This window comes from Chiloscyllium punctatum, chromosome 52 (assembly GCF_047496795.1).
Source record: "Chiloscyllium punctatum isolate Juve2018m chromosome 52, sChiPun1.3, whole genome shotgun sequence".
NCBI classification, from domain to species: Eukaryota; Metazoa; Chordata; class Chondrichthyes; order Orectolobiformes; family Hemiscylliidae; genus Chiloscyllium; species Chiloscyllium punctatum.
Genome location: NC_092790.1, coordinates 42,888,353 through 42,908,626, shown reverse-complemented (window position 1 = coordinate 42,908,626; position 20,274 = coordinate 42,888,353). Strand labels below are relative to the sequence as shown.

Below are 20,274 nucleotides of genomic sequence, written 5' to 3'. Positions count from 1 at the left end.
AAACGTTCACAGCAACTTGACTTGAAAAAGAAAATCGAGTTTTTATTCATTATCCCAATGCAACCAACATTACAAAGCAGTTTAGTCAACAGGCTCAAACTATTCTTTGAGATTTTGTCATAGCGTCAATGCATACAAACTGGACATCGGAGTTTCAATTGGACAGCTGTGATCAACTGAAAGCAACACAACTGACAGCCGTTGATGGCAGCGACGAGAGTGGGATTCGAACCCACGCGTGCAGAGCACAATGGATTAGCAGTTCATCGCCTTAACCTCTCAGACACCTCGTCATAGCAGTGGCGAAAGCTATGACCTTATGAACAATTGAATTACGTAAATTAGGCAGAGCAGCAGATATTTCTCGCTGGTGTTGGTGAAATGAAAAATAACACAGTACGGATCAAAGACGATGGTCTGGCCCCTGGGTTGTGGGGCAAGTGCACTCCCACTGTCACACAATGCACACAGTGATCTGAACAAATATGAGGAAATGAATATATAACAAGGTCTGTTGAATTCTGTGAAGATTTGAAGTCAACGGAATGAAGAACCCGAGACAGCAGGAGGTTTTCTTTCAATAAAGAGTTGGAGAGAGCTCTTAAGGATAGTGGAATCAAGGGTTATGGGGATAAGGCAGGAACAGGATACAGATTGAGGATGTTCAGCCATGATCATAATGAATGGTGGTGCTGGCTCGAAGGGCAGAATGGCCTACTCCTGCACCTGCTGTCTATTGTCTATTACATTGCCTGTGAGGAATTGTTTTCCAGACTGGAGGAGAGTGCATAGTGCTCAATGTTATTATTTGGAACACCTAAGTTCCGCTCAGATGTTTTTGACACGCACTTGTGTACAGAACAGACAATTTCAAAATCCAAAATATGGCTAAACTGACAATTGAAGGCAACAATGCAAAAACCTTGAGCTGTCTCATTTTCCTGGGCTGTGCGACACCAAGTCACTGTTTGATCACAGCAACACAGTGAGCAAGTGTCAGAAGGAAAATGAGTGCAGTGCCAGAGCGCATGCTGGGAGCAGCACGTGACACACGGGGAAGTGCATATCCCACAACAGGAACACTCCCCAAACAGCGGACTGCGGTGGAAGAATTCAGAGGGGGTTTATATTTTGAAATTTGATGCCAGAGACACAAAGGAGATCTGTCATTGAGTCTGTTCAAGATGAAGATTTTAAGATTACTACAGATGCAAAACAAATAAAAAGCTCATGGGTTAGTGAAGGCGAAAGATGAAATTGTACATTTCATCAATCTATCGATCTTTACAATGAGTACCTCACCACTTTCTTCACTCGGGGACAGAACCACTGGTGAAGAAGATCATATAATCCCCGTTACTAGCCATGGAATCAGAGAAACTCGGTTTCCCAAACGTTAAGGTAAAACCAGGAATGTGGAGGTAAGCATTACCTCTGTTGCTCCTGTGCTGAAGGTGCACGGTATCTCTGTTTCAGTATAGTGGGGTGTGCTGTGCCGAAGTTTTAATTTTGATCCTCACATGGAGCAACTTCAATTTATCGTCGGGTTGAGGGATACGGACAGAAGGTGATATTGAGCAAAGCCAAGTTTATGGGAAAATAACCGTGTTTGTGGATTGAGAAACAACCTTTTCTGGATAATGACTCCTTGATCAACAAACTTACTGCAAGTATCTAAAACGTGGAGAGACATATGTGGAGAGAGAGCCGAAGGTGATTTTTCAGCAGATGGATAACGTTTCCCATGTGTACTGCATTAAATTCCGGGAAAATAGATGTTGAACTGGTTTCATTTTCTCACAGTTTGTTGCAAAGTCACAAAGGTTGTTGCAGTAATAAAAAAAAGAAATCACATAGGACCGTTTGAATATTGTATTGAATTGAATTTTGGTCTGAGCATATTTTATCTTCAATGGCGTGCTGCAGAGCAGTACCGGGGGTTAACAATACAAAAGGACAGAGTCTTCTTGGTGGATTTCTTGGGTGGAGTTAAGAATGTACGAAATATACATAACATCATGTGAATGTGGTCAAATCTTTAAAGTGGGTGTTGCCTCTCCAAGTGATGATTCAATTCCTGCTCATTAGGATATAATTTCTGTCTGCAGTTATTTTAGGACATCAGCTCCATTTACAGAGTTTCACCTTGAATAATACGCCACAGTTTACCAATCCATGAACTTGTTATACTCAGTCTTATTCAGTTGTACATGTTCATGAAATATCTTTGTGTCTGAAGTCAACAAATTCGAAATTGTTACGCAACTATACTGACTTTCACTCAATGGTAAATTCTCTCCTTGTACGTTTGTTCGTGTATCTTTTAAAACACTCTGAAATCAGCTTCTACGTTTTATTTCTGTAAAGTCGTTCACGATTTAAATAACTCTATTGAGTGGAAGAAACTCTCATCCAAACTTTTCTTAATCATTCCCTAATGGTTTTGAAGCTCTAACGAAAGTTATTGATTCACTCAAAAGAGGGACTTTCCCCGATTTACTCATTCAAACCTCGCGTTACGTGAAAATCTCATTTGTTTCCATTAAACTTGCGTGTTTGTGCATCCAGCATTTCCAAATCTCGTGAATAAACTACTTCATTCTTTCTATCATCCCTTTTGTATCCTTTCTGATATTTTTATGTCTCAGTAAACAACGTCACTTGGCTTTCTAATATCTTGCTATCCAGGAAACAGCGTCTGTGCCCTTTCTAACTTCTTTACATGTTTTTGGTGGAGAATGAGGACAAGGATTAAACACAATGTTCCCACGGAGTGTGACAAAAAGATTTTACAGTTACACCATGAACTCATTGCTTTTTAAATATGACGCCTCGATTTATAAACTCCAATAAGGTAAATTACTATCTATCCAGTTCATGAACATCGTCTCCATGGAGACAAAAAGTTTCTATCACTTCCTTTATTCTTCCACGGAATGCCTGAAAGGTTTGAAAGGCCAACATCTCTAAATCCCCGTGTCCTGAGTCAGTCCCATCTATTTCTAAAGGCGACTGAAGTTCGAATACTTCATAGTGTGTCTCCAGTCATTCCAGTGCAGACTGGTTCTGGACAGTAAATGCCATCACCAAAGGTCACTGTGGATCTGAAATCAACAGTTTTCACATAGTAATGGTCGTAGCTATTGTGTGTCGTATGTCCGTGTTCTTGTTCAATTTGTTCATCATTTCATGGGTCTCTGTATTGAATTCTACTGAATGATTAATTTGTGAATGGAAACATTCCCTTCACCACTCATTTGAAACTCCATGGAACATTGAAAGATTTAACCCATACGCTTCCAGAGGACAGTCCTGCCATTACTGGGATGAATCAGTCAACATTCCCCACGTATCCTCGAAGGCAAGGATTTCCTTTCCCATTTTAGGAGATCATAACAGCACTGAATCCCATGTGTGCGTTCATCAAAACCAAAACAGTTGCAGCAAGACTTTAAAACTAAGATTTTGCTATCTGCTTGCATTGGTTGCCCCAAACATTACATTCCATATTATGGTATGTTTCTGGATGAAAGCACTTTCTGAATCTTGAGCAATTATATTTCAGTTTTGTCAAAAAAACTATCATTCGCTGTTCTCCCTTTCCCTTTCAGTTTTCCGTTTTATATCCCGTGTTTTATCGGTTTATCTAAAGTTTTCAATAATTTCAATCAATCTCCCTCCTGATAGCCAATCCGAGAGAATGCCACAATTTTGTCAATTTATATGCAGTGCAGCTGTAGGGCGCGGTGACCCAGTGGAAAGGCATTGGTCACGTGAACCAAATAAAAGTAGCTGGCTGGTGGAATCTGGCCGTTCCATCACAGTCATATTTAAAACATCGAACGTAATCTTTAGCCAAATCATATTTGCAGAAAATAAAAAAAAATGAAAAAATTGCTGATGTTGAAAATCAAACAAAAATAGATGTTGCTGGAATATTTCAGAACATCTGACAGCATCTGTGGAGAGACGGACCCAATGGATGTGAAACGTTAACTGTGATTCATCTGCACAGATGCTGCCAGCATACCTGTGATTTTACAGCAATTTCTGTTTTTGTTTCAGATTGGCAGATTTTATTGCAGTCCATGAGAACAGTGCTCATTAGTATCAAACAGACAGCATGGACCTGGGAGTGTGAAATGAGACAGTAATAATGAATGAGTGGAGAATATTGTACTGGAAAAGCACAGCAGGTCAGGCAACATCCGAGGAGCAGAAGAATGGACGATTTAAGCATAAGCCATTCATCAGGAATTAGGCTTGTGAGTCGGGCAGAGGAACAAAGCTGAAGCCAGGTGCCAACTCGCAGGCACCTCCTCCTACTGAACCCGATCACAACCTCTCCTCCCCTCAACAAACCATCAGCTCGCAGAACATTCACAATCTCATCACCTCTGGGCATCTCCCATCCACAAACTTCAACCTCATTGTCTGTGAACTGCGCACTCCCCAATTCTACCTCGTTCCTAAGATTGACACACCTGACTGCCCCAGTCGACCTATTGTCTCATCCTGAGTCTCTCCCATCCGAATCATTTACTCCTACGTTGACACAATCCTCTTTCCCCATTTCAGGAAATGCCCACTTACATTCGTGACACCCCAATGGATTTCACCTCCTCCAAGAATTTCGTTTCCCTGGCCCTCAACGCGTCATCTTCACCATGGACATGCAGTCCCTGTACAAATCCATCTGCCATGACAGAAGTCTGCAAGCCTTCCATTTCTTAATCTCACAGCATCCCAACCATTACCTTTCCACTGACATCCTCATCCACCTAGCTGAACTGGTCCTCACAATCAACAACTTCTCTTTCCAATTCTCCCACTGAAACTGGTAGCCATGGGCACCCGCATAGGACCTAGCTATGCCTGTCTGTTTGTCAGATACGCGGAACCGTCCATCTTTCGCAGTTACACAGGCACCATCCTCCATCTGTACCTCCTCTACATTGATGAATGTTTGGTGCCACTTGGTGCTCCAACGAGCAGGTTGAATTGCTAACCAACTTTACCAACACCTTCCACTCCGACCTCAAATTTATCCGGATCAGCTTGGCAAATTCCCTCAACTTCCTGGACCTCTCCATCACCGACTCTGGCGACTGACTAATTACCGACATATACTACAAGCCCACCGACTCCCACATGTATCTAGACTACATCTCCACCAACCCTATCTCGTGTAAGAAGACCATTCTTTATTCCCAATTCCTCCACCTCCAGCACATCTCTTCCAGGATGACCAATTACACCTCAGAAAGAGCCAGTTGGTCTCCTTCTTCCACGATCACAAATTGCCTTCCCACGTGGTTGACAGCGCACTCAAGTTCATCACCTCTATTTCACACACCACCACCCTTGAAGCCACCCCTCTCAACGCAACAAGGACAGAACCACCTGGTGCTCACTTTACACCCCATCAAACTCCGCATAAACGCATCATATTCTGTCGCTGATGCCACCTCCAAACAGACACCACCAACAGAGATATGTTTCGCTACCCAGCCCTTCCAACATTCCGTAAAGACCATTCCCTCTTCAGGTCCACACATCCCCCCACCAGCCCTCAACCCTCTCCTGGCACCTTTCACTGCCACCAAAGGAAGGGTGAAACTAGCACCCACATCACTCCCCTCACCTCAGCCAAGGCCCGAAGGGATCATTCCACATCCATTAGAAATTCACCTGTACAGCTACCAATGTCATCTACTGAATCCGTTGCACCCAGTGTGGTCTCCTCTACATCAGGGAGACAGGAAAACTTCTTGCAGATCATGTCAGAGAACATCTCTGGGACACCCGCACCCACCAACTTCACCGTCCCATGGCTGAACACTTCAACTCCCCCTCCTACCCCATCAAAGACATACAGGTCCTGGATGTCCTCGACTGCCAACCGTTACCACACACCGCCTGTAGGAGGAACACTACACATTCCGCCTTGGGACTCTAAAACCACACGGGATAAATGTGAATTTGAACAGTTACTTCATTTCCCCTCCCCCAAGCACAAGCCTTCAACTCGGCACCGCCCTCTCAACCCATTCCAACACTGCCATTTCTAACCTATTATCTTCTCCCTCCTATTCATCCATCTATTGCTTTCCAGCTATTTTCCCTTAACCCCACACCACTTCCATTTATTTCTCAGTCCCGACTCACAAGCCTTATTCCTGATGAAGGGCTTAAGCCTGAAACCTGAATTCTCCTGCTGCTCGGATGTTACCTGATCTGCTGTGCTTTTCCAACATCACACTACCAACTCTGATCTCCAGCATCTGCTGCCCTAACTTTATCCTTGGAATTATCAATGACCGGAGAGTGCAGATATCCCTCGATTGCAGTGATCACAGTGTGACTGAGTTTTCCATTTATTTTGGGTGAGGGCAGGCTGCATCTGAGACGAGCGATTAACATCTAAACAACGGGACTGGTATCAGATAGCGAAGTTAGGGTGGGCTGAAGTGAAGTGGAAAATTCTGTCAGAAGATGGGTCAGTCCAACTGCATCACATCACCCAGACTGGAAAAGACCTGCAGAAGGAGAAAATCAACTTCAGTATAAGCACAATGACAGGTAAAGTGGAAAGGAGACAATACAACACACTTCGGTGCAGTGGAATTATTTATGTGAAAGGATTCGATATATAAGCTACACCTTTACATATGGACTGCCATCACATTGGAAAAAGGAATTTCCTGCAGTATAACGGCGACATTTGCCTGTGACATCACAATGTTGAGAGACACTGCCATAGTTTCTTCTGTAGCAGCGTGGCCGAGTAAAAGCATGATCGTCCCATCAACCAGAATTCAATACTTCAAAGCTCTCCTCTGCACTGTACAACTTATTTGCTGCTTCTGTAGTCAGATCTCAATCGCTTCACTGTGTATCTTCTTCTGCTTCCTGCTTCATGGAAACACTTGAAACGTGAATAAATCCACTTTCCACTTTCACTAATCTTCTGCAACTTCCGAGTTGGCACAGGTACGAGTGACCGATTGGCCTTCTCGAGCGTTCTCACTCTGGTATGATCTGAATGATAAAGTACACTGTGTCTAATCTGCAGGACGGTGCTGTTCATCCCATCCCCGGGGACTGAGCTGTCTCTATTGGCAGAGTATTCAGCCATTTCCCTCCACATGGAGACAATATGACGGGATGTAAATGCGGATATGCTCTGAAGCTTCCTCTCACGGACACAGCCAGGTGCAAGAGTGCCGCTGGAACTTAGCGACATCGATTGCGAACTTCCTCCAAATATCATTTATTTGAGAGAGAGCGAATCGTGCTGAGCTGGTGGGAAAGAGGGAAATGGGCTGTGGACTCTCTTCCCTCAGTAAAATTCAAATCAGTGCATTTTTGTGCTGCCCATTTGATGTTCAGAATCAATCTTCGCAGAACAATCCAGCAGAAAGGCTTTTGTTTCAGAGGCGTCGGTTTCTTTGCTGCAATCGGGCATCAGTTAACATCTGAGTCCCAACTGTCCCAGATGAAGTGACTCCGAATGAAACCGAATGGTACATGCTACAACTGACTTTTCTCATCTTCGCCAGTGTATTCCCAGCTCAGGCAAATGACTTTGCGAATCAGGTCATAACAGACCGACAGAGAACAGCAAAACAAATCTTCCATACCTTCAAACGTGGGTTTCCTCAAATGTATAAATGTGGCAGGTGCATCTATTTCAGATACCATTGAGTGTACTGACGCAGAAGGCTCATCAATATGCAATGTGAAGAACGGAGCACTGTTATAGTGAAACTCTTGCAGTTGCAGTGCATACACTGAGAGCTGGAATTGTCATCGAGCAGAGGATGCTTTTCATTCATTAATTTCTGGATTATGCGCTCACCACGATCCCTCTGGGCCGTTCTGTTATCGCTGACCACAGTAGTTTCACGCAGTCTTCAGGTTTTTGGAGCATGTACCTTCGAGGATGACGTCAAAAGATCTTCACTGTTATTGTGTGATACACTGTGGCACAGATGTGTCCCAGCTGTGTCAATATAACCACTCTGTAACTTCCCCAATTCTGCTGTTTTAATTACAAATGCAATCAGAATCACAAAATGTGTCACACTGCAGACTGATGCCATGCAGCCCACCTTCGCTCTGCTCGCTCCACGCAACGAGGAAATGACTGTGTTTTGATTGATTGATTGTCACATGTACCTAAGTACAGTGGAAAGCGTTGTTTGCGATTGGTAAAGGCGGATCATATTAATCAAGGACATGCAGATCACTGCGTGAGGAAAGCAAAATTTGACCAGACTTAGGAATTCTGGTTACTCCGGATCGGACGTGCGCTCAGCAAAATCCACATTGGCAAGATAGCATTCTTTCAAGTTAGACAATCCATTTCTCAGAGCAGCAATGGCCGAGAAGAAGCAGTTCTTGAACTTGCTTGTGTACGTTTTCAAGCCTTGGAATCTTTATCTGAAACCGATCTCATCGAAATCATCTTCACAGTCAAAAATGGAGTAGTGTGCAAAATTGCAAGGATCATCCGCAATGTGAACCCGAGAGCTGTCGCACGTATGTCACCTGTCTGAGGCAATATCACACCCGAGATAAACGATCCAGAACGGCGCCAGACATGGTAACCAGAAATCAGGTGAGTTTGTTGGTTAACTTAGGCTATTTCTGCTGTTTCAGAGTGAAAGAAGCACAGAGTCTTATTAACAGCTCCTTTCCATTCTGACTCGCTTCTCCCAGGAGGCTGTGCTAACTGCTTTCCCGGAACAGGGCGGTCTTCATTGAGAACTGGACTAACTCATTTTCCATTGTCACGCAGTGTTGGTGGACAGCAGCTTGAACTGGTCTTCAGCTCCCTATCAAACAAGAGTTTGTGGAGCGGGGTAAGCATCTGGCGGAAGTGGGAAGTATGGGAATTCTGGAAAGGTGTAGAAAAGGGAGATCGTGCATGCACATGAAATCATCTTTAGGGAACCATTGTCCAAATAGTGCCACCTGAGAGAGCTAGAACATGCAGAACTGCGAGGAAAGAGTGAATGTCTCCCCATTATTCAGGAACAGTGTCTGTGCTTCTCGAAGTCACAGGGAGGCTTCTGCTGTCTGAATCAGCATGGGATGTTACTGCAGCGAGTCCCATCGCTCACGCAGCTGCTGTGTATACATTTTTCCACGTTGCCTCCAGTTCACATCAAAGATTACACAGCTCACATCATCCTAGAGTGACGGGGAAGAGAAGGAAGCGATTCAGACCATCATCTTAACACAACCTGGGGATAAATTGGATGTGGGAGAGCGGACAGTCTCGACTTGTTCCAGCATTTACAATCTTGGTCCGTTTGGCAACAAAAGCAGGAAGCAGGAACTGTTTATCTTGCTTCTTAAAACAGGTGATTAAATTTTGAAGAGCATAGATATTTCTCCCTGGTGTTCATGAAATGATCAAGAGCAGAATACGGTTCCCTGAGTATTGTCTGGCTTCTGGGTTATGGGCCCAGGGCACTCCCACTGGGATATTCTGTTCACAAGAGCTGACCACATGGAAAGAAATGACACAGTGACAAGATCGATTGAATCGGATTCTATGAAAAAACAGAAGCCAATGGAATGAAAAGCGCCATGAGAGCGAGAATAAAACATTATATGTGAGGAAGTTGTTTTCCAGATTCGAGGAGAGTGCACAGTGCTGTTTCCAGGGGTCAATATCTGGATAAGTCGACTGAATCAGCATCGACTGTTATTGTACTGGATCTTTTGTACAATGTTGCAAAAGTACGGGCCTTTTCTATAGAGGGGACAACTTCAAAATCCTCAATGATGCAAAACACACAAATTAGGTGAACAACAAAGCAACTGCAGAAACTCGTGTTACGTCATGGGGTAAACGCCCCGGCTCAACCTTTGCTCAAATTCGCTCTCTGTCAAATTCCTGAGTAAGAGATTCGAACAGTGAATGGTCTATGTTAATAAACACTGCTCAAATCTCACAACTTCAGTATTTAATACGCCCCTACATGTATGTCTGACAACAGTAATTGCTCCCTCACTGTCTTACTTCAGCACACGTAGAGAAAAAAATACACATGAGAACAACAGTCACATATGTGATGGGGATTTGACCCGATGCACACCTCTTCCCACCCTACCTCTTGCACACCTCTTCCCACCCTACCTCTTGCATTTCACCTCTTCCCACCCTACCTCTTGCAAAAATGCCATCCCGTATTCCCAATTCCTCCGCCTCCGCCGGACCTGTTCCCAGGGGGACCAGTTCCGCCACAAAACACACTAGAAGGCCTCCTTCTTTAGAGAACGCAATTTCCCTTCCCACGTGGTTAAAGATGCCCTCCAACGCATCTCGTCTACATCCCGCACCTCCGCCCTCAGACTCCACCCCTCCAACCGTAACAAGGACAGAACGCCCCAGGTGCTCACCTTCCACCCTACAAACCTTCGCATAAACCAAATCATCCACTGTCATTTCTGCCACCTGCAAACAGACCCCACCACCAGGGATATATATTCCTAACCCTAACCCTCCCCTTTCCGCCTTCCACAAAGACCGTTCCCTCCGTGACTACCTGGTCAGGTCCACGCCCCCCTACAGCCCACCCTCCAATCCTGACACTTTCCCTGCCACCGCAGGAACTGGAAAACCTGTGCCCACACCTCCTTCCTCACCTCTCTCCAAGGCCCTAAAGGAGCCTTCCACGTCCATTAAAGTTTTACTTGCACATTCACTAATATCATTTATTATATCCGTTGCTCCTGATGCGGTCTCCTCTACATTGTGGAGACTGGGCGCCTCCGAGCAGAGCGCTTTAAGGAACATCTCCGAGACACCCGCACCAATCAACTACACCGCCCTGTGGCCCAACATTTCAACTCCCCCTCCCAGCCTGCCGAGTACATGGAGGTCCTGGGTCTCCTTCACCGCCGCTCCCTCATCACCAGACGCCTGGAGGAAAAACGCCTCATCTTCCGCCTCGAAGCACTTCAACCCCAGGGCATCAATGTGGACTTCAACAGTTTCCTCATTTCCCCATCCCCCACCTCACCCTAGTTCTAAACTTCCAGCTCAGCACTGTCCGCATGACTTGTCTGGAATTGTCCTACCTGCCTAGCGCCTTTTCTACCTATCCACTCCACCCTCTCCTCCCTGACCTTTCACCTTAATCCCCTCCCCCAATCATGCATTGTACTCCATGCAACTTTCTCCCCACCCCCACCCTCCTCTAGTGTATCTCTCCACACTTCAGGCTCACAGCGTTAATTGCTGATGAAGGGATTCTGCCTGAAACCTCGATTTCGAAGCTACTCGGATGCTGCCTGAACTGCTGTGCTCTTCCTGCACCACTAATCCAGAATCTGGTTTCCCGCATCTGCGGTCATTGTTTTTACCGCCTTGCAGTTATTCCCCACGCTGTGTCACACAGCAGGGTCCTCCGGTGAAATGAACAGCCATGAATGACATGTAGTTCAGTCTGTTGGAGACAGCATTTCGAGATAGATACAGTTCCCTATTATTAGAACAAGCATGATGAATAATCTCAGAGAGAAGCAAGTGACAGAGATTTACCGTGGACTCGATGAGCTGAACGGCTTCTGTCGGCACGTGAATGACGTCACACGTCTCTGCCGTCTCTCTCCCTGTCGCTGTGACAGAAGCGTTGAGGGAGAAATAATGGCTCTTTTTAATCTTCCCTTCCGCTTTGGACTTTCTGAAGCCTCGCAGCTCCTGGCTGTGGGGATGGTCCTCAGTGAGTGAGGGTTTCATTCGGAGTCGCTTCATCAGGGACAGTTGGGACTCAGATGTTAACTGATGCCCGATTGCAGCAAAGAAACTGACGCCTCTGAAACAAAAGCCTTTCTGCTGGATTGTTCTGCGAAGATTGATTCTGAACATCAAATGGGCAACACAAAAATGCACTTATTTGAATTCTACTGAGGGAAGAGAGTCCACAGCCCATTTCTCTCTTTCCAACCAGCTCAGCACCTTTCTCTCTCTCACAAATAAATGATTTTTGGCGGAAGTTCGCAATCGATGTCGCTAAGTTCCAGCGGCGCCCTTGCACCTGGCTGTGCCCGTGAGAGGAAGCTTCAGAGCATATCCGCACTTACATCCCCTCATAATGCCTGCAAGTGGAGGGAAATGGCTGAATACTCTGCCAATAGAGACAGCTCAGTCCCCGAGGATGGGATAAACAGCACCGTCCCAGTAGGAACATTCTGCAGATCAGACACATTCCACTTTATCATTCAGATCATACCAGAGTGAGAGCGCTCGAGAAGTCCAAGCGGTCGCTCGTACCTGTGCCAACTCGGGAGTTGAGAAAGATTGGTGAAAGTGGAAAGTGGATTTGTTCACGTTTCAAGTGTTTCCATGAAGAAGGAAGCAGAAGATACACAGTGAAGTGATTGAGATCTGACGACAGGAGCAGCAAATAAGTTGTACAGCACAGGGGAGAGCTTTGAAGTATTGAATTCTGGTTGATGGGACGATCATGCTTTTACTCGGCCATGCTGCTACAGAAGAAACCATGTCAGTGTCTCTCAACATTGTGATGTCGCAGGCCAATATCGCCATTGTACTGCAGGGAATTCCTTTTCCCAATGTGAGGGCAGTCCATATGTAAAGGTGTAGCTTATATAACGAATCATTTCACAGAAATAATTCCACTGCACTTCAGTGTGTTGTATTGTCTCCTTTCCAGTTGACCTGTCCTTGTGCCTGCACTGATGTTGATTTTTTCCTTCTGCCTGTCTTTTACAGTCTGGATGATGTGATGCAATTGTACTGTTCCATCTTCTGATAGAATGTTCCACTTCACTTCAGCCCGCCCGAACTTCGCTATCTGATACCATTCCCGTTGTTTAGATGGTAAGCGCTCGTCTCAGATCCAGCCTGCCCTCACCCAAAATAAATGGAAAACTCAGTCGCACTGTGATCACTGCAAGCGAGGGATATTTTCACTCTAAGGTCATTGACAATTCCAAGGATAAAGTTTGGACTGCAGATGCTGGAGATCAGAGTTGGTAGTGTGATGCTGGAAAAGCACAGCAGATCAGGTAGCATCCGAGGAGCTGGAGATATCAGGTTTCAGGCTTAAGCAATTCATCTGGAATAAGGCTTGTGAGTCGGGGCTAAGAGATAAATGGAAATGGTGTGGGGCTAAGGGGAAATAGTTGGAAAGCAATAGATGGATGAATACGAGGGAGAAGAAAATAAGTCAGAAATAGCAGTGATGGAATGGGTCGAGAGGGCGGTGCCGAGTTGAAGGCTTGGGTTTGGGGGAGGGGAAAGGAGGTAACTGTTCAAATTCACATTTATCCCGTGTGGTGTTATGGTCCCAAGTCGGAATGTGTGGCGTCCATCCTCCAGGCGGTGTGTGGTAACGGTTGGCAGTCGAGGACATCCAGGACCTGTATGTCTTTGATGGGGTAGGAGGGGGAGTTGAAGTGTTCAGCCATGGGACGGTGAAGTTGGTGGGTGCGGGTGTCCCAGAGATGTTCTCTGAAATGATCTGCAAGAAGTTTTCCTGTCTCCCTGACGTAGAGGAGTCCACACTGGGTGCAACGGATTCAGTAGATGACATTGGTAGCTGTACAGGTGAATTTCTAATGGATGTGGAATGATCCCTTCGGGCCTTGGCTGAGGTGAGGGGAGTGATGTGGGTGCTTGTTTCGCCCTTCCTTTGGTGGCAGTGAAAGGTGCCAGGAGAGGGTTGTGGGCTGGTGGGGGCATGTGTGGACCTGAAGAGGGGGTCATGGAGGGAATGGTCTTGACGGAATGTTGGCAGGGCTGGGCAGCGTAATATATGTCTGGTCGTCGTGTCTGTGTGGAGATGGCATCAGTGGCAGAATATGATGCGTTTATGCGGTGTTTGATGGGATGTAAGGTGAGAACCAGGTGGTTCTGTCCTTGTTGCGTTGAGAGGCGTGGCTTCAAGGGTGGTGGTGTGTGAAATAGAGGTGATGAACTCGAGAGCGCTGTCAACCACGTGGGAAGGCAATTTGTGATCGTGGAAGAAGGAGACCAACTGGTTCTTTCTGAGGTGTAATTGGTCATCCTGGGAACAGATGTGCTGGAGGAGGAGGAATTGGGAATAAAGAATGGCGTTCTTACACGAGATAGGGTTGGAGGAGATGTCGTCTAGATACATGTGGGAGTCGGAGGGCTTGTAGTATATGTCTGTAATTAGTCAGTCGCCAGAGTCGGTGATGGAGAGGTCCAGGAAAGTGAGGGAAGTTGCCAAGATGATCCAGATACATTTGAGGTCGGAGTGGAAGGTGTTGGTAAAGTTAGTGAGCAATTCAACCTCCTCGTTGGCGCACCAAAGTGGCCCCAAACATTCATCAATATAGAGGAGGATCAGGTGGAGGATGGTGACTGTGTAACTGCGAAAGATGGACAGTTCCGCGTATCTGACAAACAGGCAGGCAGAGTTAGGTCCTATGCGGGTGCGCATGGCTACCAGTTTCGATGGAGGAAGTGGGAGAATTGGAAAGCGAAGTTGTTGATTGTGAGGACATGTTCAGCCAGGTGGATGAGGATGTCGGTGGAAAGGCACTGGTTGGGATGCTGTGAGTTTAAGAAATGGAAGGCTTGCTGACTTCTGTCACGCAGATGGATTTGTACAGGGACTGGATGTTCATGGTGAAGATGACGCGTTGTGGGTCAGTGAAAAGAAATTCTTGGAGGAGATGAAATCCATTGGGGTGTCACGAATGTAAGTGGGCATTTCCTGAAATGGGGAAAGAGGATTGTGTCAATTTAGGAGTAAATGATTCGAATGGGACAGGCTCAGGATGAGAGAATAGGTCGACTGGGACAGTCAGGTTTGTTAATCTTAGGAAGGAGGTAGAATCGGGAATTCCGCGGTTCACGGACAATGAGGTTGAAGGTTGTGGATGGGAGATGCCCAGAGCTGATGAGATTGTGGATGGTCTGGGTGATGATAGTTTGGTGAGGGGAGGAGAGTTTGTGATCGTGGTCTGTAGGAGGAGGTGTCTGCGAGTTGGCACCTGGCTTCAGCTTTGTTCCTCTGCCCGACTCACAAGCCTAATTCCTGATGAATGGCTTATATCTAAATCGTCCATTCTTCTGCTCCTCGGATGTTGCCTGACCTGCTGTGCTTTTCCAGTACAACACTCTCCACGCATTCATTATTACTGTCTGATATCACAGTCCCAGGTCCATGCTGTCTGTTTGATTCTACTGAGCACTGTTCTCATGGACTGCGACAAAATCTGCCAATCTGTCACAGAAACAGAAATTGCTGTTAAATCACAGGTGTGCTGTTTTTGTTTGATTTTCAGCATCAGCAATTTTTTTCATCTTGTTTTTTTATTTTCTGCCAATATGATTTTGCTAAAGATTACGTTAAATGTTTTAAATATGACTGTGCTGGAACGGCCAGATTCCACCAGCTGGCTTCTTTTATTTGGTTCACGTGACCAATGCCTTTCCATTTGGTCACCGCGCCCTACAGCTGCACTGCATATAAATTGACAAAATTGTGGCATTCTCTCGGATTGGTAATCAGGAGCGAGATCGATTGAAATATTGAAAACTTAAGATAAACTGATAAAATACGGGATATAAAACGGGAAACTGAAAGGGAAAGAGAGAACAGCGAATGATAATTTTTTGACAAAACTGAAATATAATTGCTCAAGATTCAGAAAGTTCTTTCATCCACAAACATACCATAATATGGAATGTAATTTTTGGGACAACCAATGCAAGCAGATTGCAAAATCTTAGTTTTAAAGTCTTGCTGCAACTGTTTTGGTTTTAATGAACGCACACATGGGACTCAGTGCTGCAATGATCTGCTAAAATGGAAAAGGAAATCCTTGGCTTCGAGGATACGTGGGGAATGTTGACTGATTCATCCCAGTAATGGCAGGACCGTCCTCTGGAAGCGTATGAGTATATTTTTTCAATGTTCCATGGAGTTTCGACTGAGTAGTGAAGGTAAAGTCTCCATTCACTAATTAATCATTCAGTAAAATTCAACACAGGGACCCATGAAATGATGGACAAATTGAACAAGAACACGAACATCCGATACACAATAGCTACGAGAATTACTGTGCGAAAACTGTTGATTTCAGATTCACGGTGGCCTTTAGTGATAGCATTTACTGTCCAGAACCAGTCGGCATTGGAATGATGGGAGACACCCTATGAAGTATTTGAACTTCAGTCGCCTTTAGAAATAGCTGAGACTGACTCAGGACATGGGCATTTCGAGATGTTGGCCTTACAAACCTTTCAGACATTCCGTGGAAGAAGAAAGGAAGACATAGAAAATTCTCGTCTCCATCGAGACGATGTTCATGAACTGGATAGACAGTAATTTACCTTATTGGAGTCTATAAATAGAGGCGTCATATTTAAAAAGCAAAGAGTTCATAGCGTAACTGTAAAATCTTTTTGTCACTCTCAGTGGGAACATTGTGTGTAATCCTTGTCCTCATTCTTCACCAAAAACATGTGAAGAAGTTAGAAAGGGCACAGACGCTGTTTCCTGGATAGCAAGATATTAGAAAGCCAAGTGACGTTGTTTACTGAGACATAACAATATCAGAAAGGATACAAACGGGAATATAGAAAGAATGGAGGAGTTTATTCACGAGATTTGGAAATGCTGGATGCACAAACACGCAAGTTTGATGTAAACAAATGAGATTTTCACATAACGCGAGGTTTGAATGAGTAAATCGGGGAAAGTCCCTCTTTCTAGTGAACAGATAACTTTAGTTAGAGCTTGAAAACCATTAGTGAATGATGAAGAAAAGTTTGGATGAGAGTTTCTTCCACTCAATAGAGTTACTTAAATCATGAACGACTTTCCAGAAATAAAACGTAGAAGCTGACTTCAGAGTGTTTCAAAAGATGCCCGATCAAACGGACAAGGAGAGAATATACCATTGAGTGAAAGTCAGTTTGGTTGCGTGACAATTTAGAATTTGTTGACTTCAGACACAAAGATATTTCATGAACACGTACAACTGAATAAGATTGAGTATAACAAGTTCATGGAGTGGTAAGGTGTGGCGTATTGTTCAAGGTGAAACTCTGAAAATGGAGTTGATGTCGTAAAATAACTGCAGACGGAAGTGATATCCTAATGAGTCGGAATTGAATCGTCACTTGGAGATGCAACACCTACTTTAAAGACTTGACCACATTCACATGATGTTATGTATATTTCGTACATTCTTAACTCCACCCAAGAAATCCACCAAGAAGACTCTGTCCTTTTGTATTGTTAACCCTCTGTACTTCTCTGCAGCACGCCAGTTAAGATAAAATATGCTCAGACCAAAATTCAGTTCAATACAATATTCAAACGGTCCTATGTGATTTCTTTGTTTATTATTGCAACAACCTTTGTGTTTTTGCAACAAACTGTGAAACATGAAACCAGTTCAACATCTATTTTCCCAGAATTTAACGCAGTGCACATGGGAAACGTTATCCATCTGCTGAAAAATCACTTTCGGCTCTCTCTACACACATGTCTCTTCAAGTTTTAGATACTTGCAGTATGTTTGTAGATCAAGGAGTCATTATCCAGAAGAGGTTGTTTCTCAATCCACAAACACGGGTATTTTCCCATAAACTTGGCTTTGCTCAATATCACCTTCTGTCCGTATCCCTCAACACGACGACAAATTGAAGCTGCTCCATGTGAGGCTCAAAATTAAACCTTCGGCACAGCACAGCCCACTATACTGAAACAGAGATACCGTGTACTGGCCACCTTCAGCACAGGAGCAACACATTAATGCTTACCTCCACATTCCTGGTTTTACCTTAACGTTTGGGAAACCGAGTTTCTCTGATTCCATGGCTAGTAACGGGGATTATATGATCATCTTCACCAGTGGTTCAGTCCCTGAGTGAGGAAAGTGGTGAGGTACTCATTGTAAAGATGGGTAGATTGATGAAATGTACAATTTCATCTTTTGCCTTCACTAACCCATGAGCTTTTTATTTTGTTTTGCATCTGTAGAAATCTTAAAATCTTCACTTTAACAGTCTCAATGACAGGTCTCCATTGTGTCTCTGGCATCAAATTTCAAAATATAAACCCCCTCTGAATTCTTCCACCTCAGTCCGTTGTTTGGGAAGTGTTCCTGTTGTGGGAAATGCACTTCCCCATGTGTCACCTGCTGCTCCCCGCATGCGCACTGGCACTGCACTCATTTTCCTTCTGACACTTGCTCACTGTGTTGCTGTGATCATACAGTGACTTGGTGTCGCACAGTGCAGGAAAATGATACAGATCAAGGTTTTTGCATTGTTGCCTTCAATTGTCAGTTTAGCCATATTTTGGATTTTGAAATTGTCTGTTCTGTACACAAGTGCGTGTCAAAAACATCTGAGCGGAAGTTAGGTGTTCCGAATAATGACATTGAGCACTATGCCCTCTCCTCCAGTCTGGAAAACAATTCCTCACAGGCAATTTAATAGACAATTTACAGCAGGTGCAGGCGTAGGCCATTCTGCCTTCGAGCCAGCACCACCATTCATTATTATCATGGCCTGAACATCCTCAATCTGTATCCTGTTCCTGCCTTATCCCGATAACCCTTGATTCCACTATCCTTAAGAGCTCTATTCAACTCTTTATTGAAAGAACACCTCCTGCTGTCTCGGGTTCTTCATTCCGTTGACTTCAAATCTTCACAGAATTCAACAGACCTTGTTACATATTCATTTCCTCATTTTTGTTCAGATCACTGTGTGCATTGTGTGACAGTGGGAGTGCACTTGCCCCACAACCCAGGGGTCAGACCACAGTCTTGGAACCGTACCATGTTAAATATCATTTTACCAACACCAGGGAGAAATATCTGCTGCTCTGCATAATTTACCCAATTCAATTATTCATAAGGTCAGAGCTGCCCCCGGCTCTGTGACGAGGTGGCCGAGAGGTTAAGGCGATGGATTACTAATCCGTCGTGCCTTGCACGCGTGGGTTCGAATCCCACTCTCGTCGCTGTCATCAATGGCATTTCCGTGGTGCTGTTTTCAGATGATCAAAGCTGTCGTATTGGAACGCTAATGGTTAGTTTATATGCATTGACGCTATTCCAAAATTTCCAAGAATGGTTTGAGCCTGTTGACTAAACTGTGTTGAAATGTAGGTTGCATTGGGATAATGAAAGGGAGCGCAGTTTCCTTTTGCAAATCAAGTTGCTGTGAACGTTTTTTCGTATGAAAGACATCCAGGATAATCAAATAACGAGAGCTGCGAAGTGCATGTTTATGCAAAGGAATTCTTAATGAACGTTTTGTCAGATGAAATCTGAAGGAGTTTGAGGAGAAGTAATTCATCCTGGTGAGAAGAGCACAGCGAGACAGCATAAAATGATGGCGATACTTCAAAGGGGCAGGGCGTGTGTGTAGGGGCACTGAGAACTGGCTGTAAATGCACAGTGGAGAATTGCCAATGTTGGTGCCGTGCATGGGCACGGAAAGGCTGACACATTGGTCTCGCCCTCGCCCCTTGCTCTCGCCATTGATGAATGCTGGACATAAGGCACAGATAAACACAAGATGTGGGAAGCAAGCTCCCTCTCGTTATACACACACTGGATGCATCACATTGAACTATGAACAACTGGAGAAATCAGCATGATATCTTTAGGGAGTGAAACTAAACTGTGGACCAATGACCGCAGATTCATGCAACATAAACATGAAAAATAATTTAAAATGTAGGGTGAAGGTTTGCTTGCTCAGCTGTAGCTTTGATATTCAGACGTTCCATTACTTGGCTAGGTAACATCATCATCAGTGGCGACCTCCAAGTGAAGAGAATCTGTTGTCTCCTGCTTTCTATTTATATCTTTCTCCTCGATGGGGTTCCTGGGGTTTGTGGTGATGTCATTTCCTGTTCGTTTTCTGAGGGGTTGATAGATGGCATCTCGATCTATGTGTTTGTTTATGGCGTTGTGGTTGGAGTGCCAGGCCTCTATGAATTCTCAGGCGTGACTTTGATTAGCCTGTCCCAGGATAGATGTGTTGCCCCAGTAGAAATGGTGGTATTATTAATCCGTGTGTAGGGCTACGAGGGAGAGAAGGTCGTGTCTTTTTTTGGCGAGCTGGTGTTCGTATATCCTGGTGGCTAACTTTCTTCCTGTTGTCTTACGTAGTAGTTGTGACAGTCCTTGCATGGAATTTTGTAGATGACGTTGGTTTTGTCTTTGGATTGTTCTGGTTCTTTTAAGTTTGTTAGTTTTTGTTTGAGAGTGTTGGTGGGTTTGTGTGCT

General features: G+C 44.7%; 2 non-coding genes across 2 annotated transcripts; one reads left to right on the top strand and one right to left on the bottom strand.

The window, feature by feature from the left end:
- Positions 1–211: 211 nt before the first annotated feature.
- Positions 212–293, bottom strand: trnas-gcu (transfer RNA serine (anticodon GCU)). Its single transcript has one exon. It is a non-coding gene; the product is annotated as a tRNA-Ser (tRNA).
- Positions 294–18,916: 18,623 nt separating this feature from the next.
- On the top strand, positions 18,917–18,998 carry trnas-acu (transfer RNA serine (anticodon ACU)). Its single transcript has one exon. It is a non-coding gene; the product is annotated as a tRNA-Ser (tRNA).
- The last annotated feature ends 1,276 nt before the right edge of the window (positions 18,999–20,274 follow it).